Below are 13,412 nucleotides of genomic sequence, written 5' to 3' on the forward strand. Positions count from 1 at the left end.
ATGATGAATAAAGAGAAATATGATGTAGGTGTATCATCTACTGAACTTACAGCAGAATATGAATGAGCAGTTGAAAGGGGTTCTAACCTGAGGAAAATGAATGACTTTGTGGTCTAGGAGAAATACTAGTCTACGTGTTGAACAGAGGCAGAGCAGGGTTGTGATACTTAGTTTGTAAGTATTTAAAAAGGGTGTTGTAGGGACTTATGTTAGAGTGAGTAAACTATACAAAATTAGTTGCAATTTCATCTTGTCAGAAAGAACTTGCTTCTTTTCATAGTGAATTTGGACAGGATTTTAGCACCACATAGAATATAGCTAATCCCATATAATAAGACTAGATAATGTGACATTGACAAATGAATATGACCAGGTGACAAAGTCATATCTTGCATTTACATAAATCCTTTGAATTTCCAAAACACTTTACATAACTCAATCACACTTCAGAACAATCCAGTACATGGGCTGGAGGAAATGTGTTTGCTTCCTACTTTTCAAAGTTAGCAAGTAAGACCCTGAGAAGTTAAATGATCATTGCTTCGAGGTCTTGTAATGAATTAATGGGGAGGTCATGGACTCTCTTTTCTCATCCAACGTGATTCCTGAGAAAAATCACCCTTGCTTGCCTCAGGTATGGTGGATGTATCAAGTGGCTATGGCCAACCTAACATACCAAATGGAGGCTGTTGACTCTGCATGCATATAAGTGCCACTTCATAGAAGGTGATGGCTCTTGTTTTTTTCAACTTGTTCTATGGACAAAACAGTGTGGAAACAAAGCAACCAAACTGAAAGAGAAGACCATCCACCGAAATGGCATTGAAGCCAAGTACCAGGGTCAAGAGCCTGCTAGAAGAACAGAACAGAAACATCTTAGCATCATCACTTGACACGAGGTTTCTCGTCTTGGCCAGGAAAGAATGTCTTTCAACAATGCCAGAGATGTAATTGGTTATTAAGAGAGTGATTATCCTACTCCTCTGTGTCCTGCTGGTTTCCTTTGGCCCCAGACCTCCCAAGAACTTCAAAAAGAACTCTGCATAAAGAGGAGCATCTGGATTCAAACAGATAAATTGGATTTGAATTCTACTAACAAGGTTCTGTCAATAATACATTAGGGCAATTTAGTTGAAATGCTCTGGCTATTATTCTGTCTGTTGTTGCCATGAAGGCTTTATTAAGTCGTTTTACTCTGGTCAGTTCCAAGAAATGAGCAATAGGATTCACACAGAAGGGGCCACGGAGTGATTACTGGTGGCTCAGTAACCCCAGGCCCTGATATATTCCAGTCTGCATGTGCATACTACTCACTCCTGGGTTATATACTTTATAATAATTACTGGAGGAATTTTGATGCCATCTTATTATAAGGTGGGCAATATCTGAGGTAGGGAAGGAAGGAATGCTGGTGCTTAGAATGCAGACTTAGATGGGCATGGCTGCAATTCAGGTCACAAACACAGGACCAGCTATTTTTTTTTCTGAGGGGAAGCAGGGGTTTTTGATTAGTTTCTTTTCTTCCATTGACAAGCAGTGAGGAGCAGTGACATTTGCTGGAGAAACCAATTATCCAAGCAGTAGGACAAATGTGATGAGACCTCATAAGAGGGAGAGAAATATGAAATTCAAATAGAAATAACAGTATCTGTGGTGATCAATGCAATTGAGGGAAAAGATAGGAACGTTGACAACCCACATTCTGGAAAGTGATTCTTTCCAGAATGTTTTTCCTGATTTTAAATGTCATCTTAAATTTCTGTTTTATTTTTCATATGAATCTCAAAGAAAAGTAATTGAACTTTCTTTTCCCCATTAATACTGAACTAAAAGGAATTAAAAAAAATACATTTGACATTATCTTATTTTACACTCAGATGTGTTGTTATCCCCTTTTCATTGATGAGTAAACTGAGGTTCTAAAAAGCTAAGTAACTTCCTTAAACATTTATTTATGCTTTTGCACTTTGCTACACCTCATTGCATGCATGCAATACATACTCCACACCTTATATTCTCTTTTTACCTATTTTATTTTAAATCTTTATTTTTGAAACCACACCTTATCTTCTGTTTTAACTTGCTCACACTTATTTCTTATTACTCACCTTGTTGAAAGGGGCATGTTTAGAAACAGGTAAAAGCAACATTGTTTTAGCAGAAAGCTTGAGGGACTGAAGAAGTAATGTTACATTCAGTTATTTTAACTAAATCTTGAATTGATGACCTGTACTATTGTATAAAGATATTTCTCTTGGAAAGGGTTTCAAAATTTAAAATCATAAGTTTTGACCTCCCACATCTAGGTATCTAGAACAGTTTGGAGGGTTTCTCATTTTTGCTTTTGTTTGTCATACAGTCCATAAAATTGACTTCTATTGTGTTTTCTTTTATTTCATAAAAAAACATCAGAGGAAGAATTATTGGTATTTCAAAGGACTTGGATTAAACTTGCAACAATGGTGGTGAAGGGAAGGGGTCTCCCTGGACTTTGTCAGCCTTATTTCCCAGCCTCAGGGCATGGCCTCTGGCTGTGACCTGCTGGAGGTGGGGGCAGTAGCAGACAGGCCAGAGGGCAGAGAAATCACACACCAGCCAGACCCAGGCCGTGAAGGGAAACGAAGCTTTCTAAGTCCAAGGGTCTGACATTTTACCGGTCACTGAGCCTAAGGCAATTGCCACAAAGAAAATAAGAATTGCATCGGGTAAACCTTAAGTTTATTTAATTAAAAAGTGTAAAGTATAAAAGAGGCCAGAATCCAGAGTTCTAAGTAGCAACAAGTGTATTATTCAATTTTTTTAAATGCTCATGTACTATATTTTAAGTTTAATGCTTATTTGAATGAACAGTTTAAAGGGTTATCATATGTAGTGTCCAGGAGTCTACAAAAATAGCTAAACTGTCATCAAGATTCTTGTGAGACGATTGAGGCAAACTTAACTTGGAATGACTCCTTGATTTATTTATTACTTTTGAGGAACTAGATTCTAATCAGGCAGGTATAACCCCGATAGAAAGAAATACATACCACTGGAGCATGAAAAGGATAATTTTTGTGTGTTTTCCCAGGCTGTATTGCAATAATTAGATTTACCATAATCAATAAAATGTGTGAGCCAAGTTTATTGAAGTGTCAATTTCCTATTGCATAATTTCCCCTGGGAACCTTAATTTTTAATTCAAAAAAGAAAAGTGGGAGATAAGTTGTACAGATGCCAGTGAATATGCGAGGTTAAAGAAAGCACAAGATTCCTTACAGACATCAAAGTGGGGCCTAGAACAACTCCCTTGCCACTCCTTCCCACATCCCTTGGCTCACCATTAATTTTCCAGGAGAATAAGATCTTGAAATGGCCAAGATATAGATCTCCTTGCCTAGCTTGCAGAAAGATGTATTGGACAGTACGATTCGATGATTTTTACTTCATTTCCAGCAGTCAAGAGCACTTAGGCGTGGGGTATTATGGTTGGCTTACAGCGTTTGAACTATAAAAGGAAGTGAGTACATGAGTTTGGCTATGGACATACTTTTCAACTATACATACCAGTATTTGGAATGAAATGTGAGTCCTCGTGGACTTAGAAAATAAAGCTGGAAACCCCACTAATGAAGATGAAGACATTCATTGGCAGCATGCAGATTTTTCTGTAATGGTTATATGATGCATCAGTCAGATTGACTGCAAAAACATCCCTGATTATCCACCCTTCCCTATATCTAAGCCCTTTGCAATATGTATTTGTAGCTCCACCCATCATGAGAGGAGTCTATTTCCCCACCCCTTGAGTATAGATTGACTTCGTGACTTAATGTTGGCCCAAAAGATGCAGTGGGAGTGATCATATGCCAACTTCAAGCATAGGCCTTGAGCACTTTCACAAAGTAAAGTATTACAGTGCAGTATTCACTGGGTTTAAGGGCCAGGGAGAATCTTAGAGTTGTCAGAATAGAGCTATGATGACATTTCCTCAGGGCCCATGGAATCCTGCCTTTAAGAACCACATGCACCTTTTCCCACATGCTTGCTTCCTGTGCTGAGGTCACTCGGTTCCTATATCATTAGAGCTGGAGGAGATCATAAAGGCCATCTAATCTAATCCAACGCCCTCATTTTACAGATGAGGAAAGAGATGAAGAACGTGTATAAAGTTTACTTAAGTTCACGTGGAAAGTGTTTTGTTTTGGCTGTGCTGGTGCACGTGCACATTGCACATGTGTGTGCGTAAGAGAGACATGAAGTATGAGATGTTGCTCGATTTAAAAAAGGTAAAAACAAAACCCTAATCCTCTGAGAGTTGCTGATCTCGTCTATCCTGGGTTTGTTGAACATCAGGCGTTATCTAGAATGCCAAGTCTTAGATACTGAGTCCAACTTCCTCCTTTGGCAAAAGATGGAAATGAAGAGTGATTCCCAAGGAATCCTGGTCACACAGCCTCCTCATACTCCTCAGAAGGAGAGTCCAGCCTGAGATTGCTCATTCACAGAGGATACCAGAGTCCAGTGGTTCTGATTTCCATTCACTTCCACTGTGATAAGTTATTTGTTTCCACTCATTTCCTCTTCCATGAGGAACGGGATCAACTGCTTGCTGATCACTATGGGGACAGCCCTTCAGGTTAATCAAACGTTCCAATTTCCGTTCAATGTTCCTGTCTCCAAGCCAGAAAGGACAAGCTCTTCATGTTATTTTTTTCTTCTTTAAAGCCAAATTCTTGGTAGCATCTCTCTAATGTTGATCTGGGTGGGAATCTGCAAGAATTAGATAAGAATCTGACTTACACCAAGTACTATAGTCAAAGGACTATTTCATAATTCCCATATGCACTTTCTTTTTTAAAATTTAAATTTTTTATTGTTTAAAGTATTACATATGTTTCCTTTGTCCCCTATTGACCTCTCCCTGGCTGCTCCCAGCCCCCAGCTCATGCCCTCACCCCCCTACTGTCTGTGTCCACATGAACTTTCTGATACGCTATTTCTTTTCAAGGAACTGAAATATGGCTGACATACATCTACATAGATGCATCACTGAGAAATAATTTCTTCCTCTGTTCTTTTCAACCATTTCTTTTCCCCACCACTATACATTTTATTTACTGTTAAAATTAAAATGTGTAAGCTTTTGATGCTACCATTAATTCAGACTCAATTTGAAAGTTGTTTTAAGTTTAATTCTTTGTGTAGATAACATTTTAACCACAGAAAAGAATTATAAACAGAGCAATTAACACCATAATAAATAAATTGATTTTTTTTATGTTCTGGACCAAAGGCGTGCATAATTTTTGCCTAGCTATAATCATGCTTTCATTTAAAAACCTTACACAGGGAGGGGTGTTTCCCCCATGATAGTGGTTGGGAAATGGAGATTTCAAGTCAGTTTCACTGGGTTCCCAGTCTCCTCAAGTGAAGGCCAAGTGAGGTTTTTCCTTCCACATTCTTGCTCTCACTGTAGAGGCTCAAGGCTCTAATGTTGGGTGCCGGCCAGGTGGCATGCTGGCCACTGTGAAGGGAGGTCCTCATTTGGCATCCATGAAGAGTTCAGCAGGATGAGGTGCTGGGGAGAGGGCCGCTCAGAATTTCACTGGAGTACAGAGTGAGGATCTTTAAACACTGAGTTAGCTCTCCCATAGGTCCTGGAGTCTTGATCAAATGCTCTCTAGCTGATGTTTTATTTTATGATATAAGAAATATTTCTTAACAATCTACACAAATGAGAGGCAGAATCAGAATGTAAGTTAGTAATAGTTGATAATGCAAACTAAAGGAATTAATAAAAATTCATTGATATGTATAAAACACGGATCCAAGAATGAGTCTAATTTTTAAAAATGTAGCTATTTTTCCCTATTGTAAGGCAATTGATTAACAAAAGAACAGTTTTGCCCAGCCAGTGTGACTAAGTGGTTGAACATTGACCATAAAGCAACAGGTCATGGTTCAATTTCTGGTCAGGGCACCTGCCCAGGTTGCAAGCTTAATTCCCAGTGGGGGGCATGCAGGAGGCAACCGATTAATGATTCTCTGTCATCATGGGTGTCTCTATCTCTCTATGCCTCTCACTTCCTCTCTTTCTAAAGACCCATAAAGACATATTTAAAATTAAAAGTAATTGTTCTCCCTGTTAAATATCCAAAAATAATTATCCCAGGAGCCCTAAATAAATTAAATGCCCAATATTAGGAATAATATCATTTCATACAGTCCTTGGTTTCCCAAAGTGTGTTTCTTGTAACAACAACAATAAACTCACCTTGGAGCTTGTTAAAAATGCAGAATCTCAGGCTTCACCCTGGGGATTCGTGTATACACATTCACTGTGAGATGCACTAGACTACAGTATCCTTAGATAGACACATTTGTACCTGAGCCTTCATTCTGTCAGCACCTTTCCTTGGGGTATGCTGATTGATCCTCAGTGAAACCACTTTATGAATTTTGTTGGTGTGGCTTAATCTAGAGGTATATAAAATAGTCTGCCTAATCTTCAGACAGTCTCCACAAATACAGCTTCTTGCAGGCAGGACTTTATATATTGTGCAACAGTGATTTTCCTCAAGGACCTGGATTGTAGTTAAACTTTCTGGAGTCCTGCACTAATATGGAGCTGATGGGGACATGTGTGTGTATACAGAAGGGCTTTGAACCTTCAGCATGTAGGTAGGCAGGAGGTTCCTAGAGAAGTGCTTTTCAAGCTCTGGATAGGGAACATGAGTAGTTCATAAAATTAATATAAGAGGTCATAACCAGAGGGAAAAATAAAGCAAAATAGCTGAGAACAAAATGAAGGGCTTAGACAAAGAAAAACACACTCATAGACACAGAGAATAATATGGTGATTACCAGAGGGAAAGGGGGGCAGGGAAATAGGGAGAGTAAAGGGGGATAAATGGTGTCAGAAGGAGATTTGACTTGGGGTGGTGAACACACAATGCAATATAAACGGTGTACTATAGAATTGTACCCGTGAAACCTATAAAATTTTATTAACCAATGCCACCCCAATAAATTCAATAAAAGATTTAAAAAATAAATGGACTGGAATAAAAAAATATAAGAGCAGCACTTATGGTTGGGGGAAGTTTGTTCTGTTAAACTTACGTTCTAATTGTACATATACACATATGTGTGTACCAAGTCAAAGTAAAATGGAGGGTTTTGTTTTGTTTGTTTTTTGCATTAGCCACCTGTCAAAAGTTTGGAAATCATTGCCTTAGAATATACCTCTGAAAACACTCTTATGGAGAAACTTATAAGGGAGGTTCACTCCCTCTGAATGTCAAGAGGAAAAATATCTTAATTTTCAATAATTATAAGCTATCCTATATAATAAAGAGGTAATATTGACCATCACGCCTTTGCACAAGATGGCCACCCCCAAGTTTGCACAAGATGGCCACCACAAGATGGCTGGCAGGGGAGGGCAGTTGGGGGCAACCAGGCCAGCAGGGGAGGGCAGTTAGGGGCAATCAGGCCACCAGGGGAGGGCAGTTGGGGCAATCAGGCCAGCAGGGGAGTGGTTAGGGGGTGATCAGGCTGGCAGGCAGAAGCGGTTAGGGGCAATCAGGCAGGCAGGCAGGCTAGCGGTTGGGAGCCAGCAGTCCCGGATTGTGAGAGGGATGTCTGACTGCTGGTTTAGGCCCGATCCCTGTGAGGTCCCAGATTGGAGAGGGTGAAGGCTCAGCTGAGCTCCCGCCCCCTCCAGTGCATGAATTTTGTGCACCGGGCCTCTAGTATTTGATATTATAATTTTGAGATGAAAATCCATAATATTATGTTATGATTTCTGCACAAAAAACAGCATTCCTAATTTATACATGAATCATAAAAAGAAATCCACCATTAACACAATGTTTCTTTAGGCACATTCGTGCTTGGTGTAGTTTTTGGAAATATGGAATTTGAGTGTGAAATAGAATTTTGGAAGTGTTGGAGCTCAGATTTGTTGAATTCCAATACCTATCAGTTATTTAGGCATTCATCTGACAAAAATATCATGTCATGTCAAATTTATAGGAGAAAAGGTAGATTTAAGAATTCTCCCCACAAAACTTCTTAGGCATGAAGTCTTTCCTACAAATCAACATTTTGTTAATTGATTGTAAAAGAATGGGAAACATACTTATTTGATTCACCATCAAATTCATATGGACTTGCCATATTTAATGGCAGAAGGTATTTTTTTAACCAAAATTTGTAGAGAACAGTGCAGAGAATTCCCTCTTACCACAGTGAGGTTCTTCCTCATAAAAATAAGGTGGAATCACCCTGGCCAGTGTTCTCAGTGGCCAGAGTGTAGGCCCATGCACCAAAGGGTCACAGGTGATAACTGAGCATGTATCTGGGCTACCTGGGCAGCAGGTTTGACCCCCAGCCCCCGGTCAGGGCACATGTGGGAGGCAACCAATCAATGTATTTCTCTTCTCTCTCTCTCTCTCTCTCTCTCTCTCTCTCTCTCTCTCTCTCTCCCTTTCATTCCCTACCTCCCAATCTCTTTAAAAATCAATGGAAAAATATCCTCAGATGTGGATTAATAGTAAAAATAATAAGGTAGAATCATTTATGCCTCCAGCTTTGGATTAATATACCAAAATGTCCTAAGATGTGCAATTTATTAAGATTTTCATTCTGTTCTATTTAAAAGAGCTATTTTACAAAAATATTTATTGCCAAGAACCAATATGATATCATAACTATAACTAGGAGCTTGTGCATGAAAAGTTATTTTTTAAAATAAAGGAATAATGTATTATCAAAATCAGTCATTATGCTCTAAGTTACAAGAATTAAGATTCATTGATTGTTCTCTAAGCTAGAATATTTTTAGTAGTTATTTTCTAAAAGCTCAATGCTTTATTTTTAGCAAATGTTTTATATTAATATGTTTGAATTCATTTTGCATATGTCAATATGTATGTCCTAAAAGAATCTGTAGATACTTTCAATTGGTTGAAAACAGTAAAGATGTTGTATACCTTGACTTTTAACAGTTAATATCTCTATAACAGTTTCCAGAGGATCAATAAATAGTATAGTCAAGATGTTTTTGCATTATATGTCTCAGGTTACATCAGGGAGATTTCTATGGAATATGGACGTAAATGATATTAAAATGGTTTCATTAATATTGGCTGGTTAAGGAACTTTCCTTCTGACACATGAGCAGGAACAGTTTGGCTGAACTATTAAATGATGCAGAAACACAACCAGTTAAGAAGAGGAACATTAAAACCACCTGATTTGGGGTTTACATGATGGAGAAAGGAAGTGAGCAAAAGCGTAATTGCACACCCCAAAATAGAGGAGATCGGCTGATTACCTGGTTACTTTTTAAAATAATTTAAGCCACTTAATGAAACACAGGATTCAGAATGTTAGCATTTAGGCAAAGAACACACAAACACTTCTGTCCCTTGGCAGGGCAAAAACAGTTATGGTGCTCCACAACTCTGAAGTCAGAGGCCTGAAATAGCCAGCTATAATCCTTTCTGGTGGATTTGCAAATAAATTATATTTACCATATTAGAAGAAAGATTGCCTTTCTGATTAGAAGTGAAAGGAGTGTTGTGCAATAAGTATGAAGAGTTTACTCTTAAAGATAAATGCCAGTTGTTTTTAAATGTAGGTCGTGTGTGTGTGTGTGTGTGTGTGTGTGTGTGTGTGTGTGTGTTAAAGGACCGCATGCTTTTCTGGGTTTCCCCTAAAAACAAGTTTAATTTTCTTAAGGGTCTAAGTTAAATTGGGATGCCTGTGCTTCATGGAGCTATGGAGACATGATTGTGCCTGGGCCACGATGGGTAATTTTCAGGTTTAAGTCTCCTTTGAGTGTTTGGATGCATTGGTGATTATAATTGCTGCTCACAGCTGAAAGGTTGAAAAGTTCCGATGAACAATTCATTCATTGTCTTGTTCACATCTGGGTTAATGTTTCCTTCTTGGAGAACTCTGTACCACTCTGTTCTCTGCTTCTTGCCACAGATAGCAATGCCAATTTCCCTCTGTTTACTTGGAAGCTCTTGAGGCTGATGTATCGGTGCTAGCCACAAATTAATGGAATTCTTTCCAGCTGCAATGCTTTCAGATATTCAAACAATAAGCCAAAAACACTGAACTGTTTTGGCTATTTTTCTCTGAACTATGTGCCATTCTCAGAGATGATGTAAACACAGTTACTAGTGGAAATGACCATAGCATTTAAAATATTTCAAAGAAACAGATAAAACTTATGGAAAACCATGGTCCAAAATATTTTTAACATGCTTTTAATGATGTTTAGAGTGAGAGGGAGGAAAAAGAGAGAGAGAGAGAGAGAGAGAGAGAGAGAGAGAGATGAGATGAGAGAGAACATCAATGTGAGAAAGAAACATCCATCTGTTGCCTCCTGTATGTTCCCCCACTGGGGATCAAACGCACAACCTGGGTATGTGCCCTGACTGGGAATTGAACCGGTAACCTTTCAGTGCACTGGATGATGTTCAATCAACTGAGTCACACTGGCCAGGACCAAAAGCGATTTTTGTAATCTGAAGCCAGAGGGCATATCATCTCAGAAGAGGGAGAAGATTGGATAAGGGAAAGCGCCAAGTGTTTACACTAAACAGAACTAGATAGAGGTCAAGCGCTGAAGTTGGGAACCCCATTTCCTTCTTGGATTTCTTTCTGTCCTGTGTTGTTTGTTAGCAGCATCGTTTCAGCCCTGCTGTGTGGTTAACCTTTGGAAAAGGACTCTGGCTGGAGGAAGTGCTTTGGCAGACAACCAGTGTCTGTCTTGAAATGAGGCTGAGACTGATGCCAGATAACCTGGTTAACTGGAGACCCGAACATCTGGTGAATCCAGTCCTTTTGTTCCAATGGAAAGGAGTCAGAGAACGCATGGACAACTGAGGGAGTCTGGGTGTTACAGAAAGTTGAAAGAACAAGTGAACTGATATGGCTGGTCTGATTAGACTCTTTGGAATGATAATTTTTATTCTTTGGTCTTAAAATGTTCCTGTTGATTTACTCTGTGCCTGCTGCCTAATTGGCAATCTCAACATATCTATTGATTTGTGTTGATCCTAAAATTAATTTGACTAAGTTAAAGTCTTTGAATAAATCAAGACCTTTCTATTTTTGGAGAAGTCTAATTCAGTAACCCTAACTTTAACTCTAGAATTGCCTTTTCGGATTTCCTGAGGAGATGTGTACAATATTCATGCTGGGGTCCTACTCCTATAGATTCAGATTCAGTTGCTTTGGGGTGAGGCTTGAGTGTGGTTATTTTGTAATAGCTTCTCAAATTATTCTAATATACAGCAAAGATTAGAAACTACTGCTCTGAAGAGAATCAGGAACAATTGAAATACAGATGTAATTAAGGGCCATGAAAAGAAAGAGCTTTAATTGACATTCTTTGAGTGTATGTTAGTGTGTACTTTTTTTTTAGCCTCATTTTAAAGCATCCTTCCCCTAAGAGTCACCTTTCTGTCAAGAAATATCCTAAGATTTAAGTGCAAATGTACCTAGCAAATGATTTTTCCTTTAACAATTAAAGTTGAAAACTTTATTAAGAAGTTGAAGGATATGTATTTATAAACATTTTAGAAGAGAAAGAATAGAGTGTACATGAGTTTCTCTAAATCCACCAACTTCACCAAATTACTTAGTTTAGTGCTGTATATGTCTGCTAGCAGGGGTAGGGAATAGGACCATCGTGCAAAAGAAGTATGTGCTCCATTGCTGCATTGAAGGAAATGATTAGTGTCCTGCAAGGGGGAGATAAGATACATACGTGAGATAATTAGACCGAACTCAAATATAAATTGTCTAAAATAGAAATAAACTTGTGCCAAAATTTACAGCACTGTTTCAAGTTTGCCTTGAGCTCATATTCTTTTCATTAATGTTATTGATTGAGGAGAGAAGCAAAATGTGCTTGACTCTATGAAAAACTAGAAGTCTAAGAAGTTCAAGTTTATATCTTACCAGAAGAAAATAATTAGCTATAAAAGCTCTAGGAACAGAGAAAAATCAGTGGGTACCTGCAAAGCACGGATGAATAGGATAGTTGCTGGAAAATGTAACAATCTGAAATTTGATGATGGTCAGCAATCTGGTCCTGTCTAAAATATCTGCCTGGCAGGAATTCTCTTTTAAAGCCTGAATTTGATGAAATCATATGGTTATAAATCAAATCCAGAAATAGAAATCAGTAAGTGGACCACATCCTCCCAATGGTTTTGAAAAACTCTACCCCGACTTTCACAGGAAGGAATGTCTTGATCATGAGTGATCTGTCACGTTAAAATCTAAAACATTATTTAAATTAACCATCTTTTCAGTAGCTACCTACGCTGTTTCATGCTGTGTCGAACACTTAATTAAGGAGCATGAGAAAGGGGGTACTTGATTTACAACTATTTTCTCAATAGCCTAAATCTAAGATCCTTTACTTCTGTGTATTCAAACATGTTATTCTTTCTTTCATTGGTACCTCCTCTCTCATGAAAATGTAATGATGTAAACACTTTGGTAGTGAGAATTTCATCAATGTATTCAAGTCTTCCTTGCTATCTCACTAATGATTTTTGAATAATAATGGAGATGACAGTTGCCCTCTTATCTACATCCTTAACAGTTTATTATCTCTACAAAGTATTCCCCTTACTGGGGACACCTATTCCCACTGTCCATTCTTCTCTTGTGGAGCCCTCACACATTACCAGATTTAGATCAAATAGAATCTCCTCTGTGAAGTTTCCATAGTACCTACAACCTATCCTTGACAGAGTTAGGTTCTTTGTACTTGGCATGTAGCAAACTGTTATAAAGCAAATGACACAGTATTTTAACTATTTGTTTATGTGACATCGACAGCCTTCATTTTCTTTTTGTTTTGGTTGTAATCAAACTGTGATACAACTCTTATTTCTTTAATCATATTTTAATTTAACCTATTTTTATAGAAGTAGTTCCTTCTCACTGTAGACAAAATAGAAACTAAACAGAAACAAGAACACTATCACCCCTAATCCTGCCAAGATAGCTATATAATACTGGTGCATTTCCTTCGAGAAACCCGCCTGACACAATTGAATTTAGACCGTTTTCAGATACTTGCTCTTTTAAATAATATTTGATTGATATATTTGTATGTACACCTGGGTATACTTATTCAATTATTTTCTTAAGGTAAATCTTAAATGAAAAGTTGTATCAAATGATATGATCTTTCCTTTTAACATCCTGATTTATATTTCCAACTAACATCGAGGAAAGTTGTTCCAATTTACTCTCTCTTTAGTGTATGAAAGTTCCCATATGCTGTGAAGATGTTTATGTTTCTGTTTTCCCCGAAGGGCAGAGAACATTTTGTATTCAATTTGCATTTCAGTGCCTGTAGCACTATTTGCCCCAGTTTGCACTCCAGG

The sequence above is a fragment of the Myotis lucifugus genome, unplaced genomic scaffold (assembly GCF_000147115.1).
Source record: "Myotis lucifugus unplaced genomic scaffold, Myoluc2.0 scaffold_232, whole genome shotgun sequence".
Classification (NCBI taxonomy): Eukaryota; Metazoa; Chordata; class Mammalia; order Chiroptera; family Vespertilionidae; genus Myotis; species Myotis lucifugus.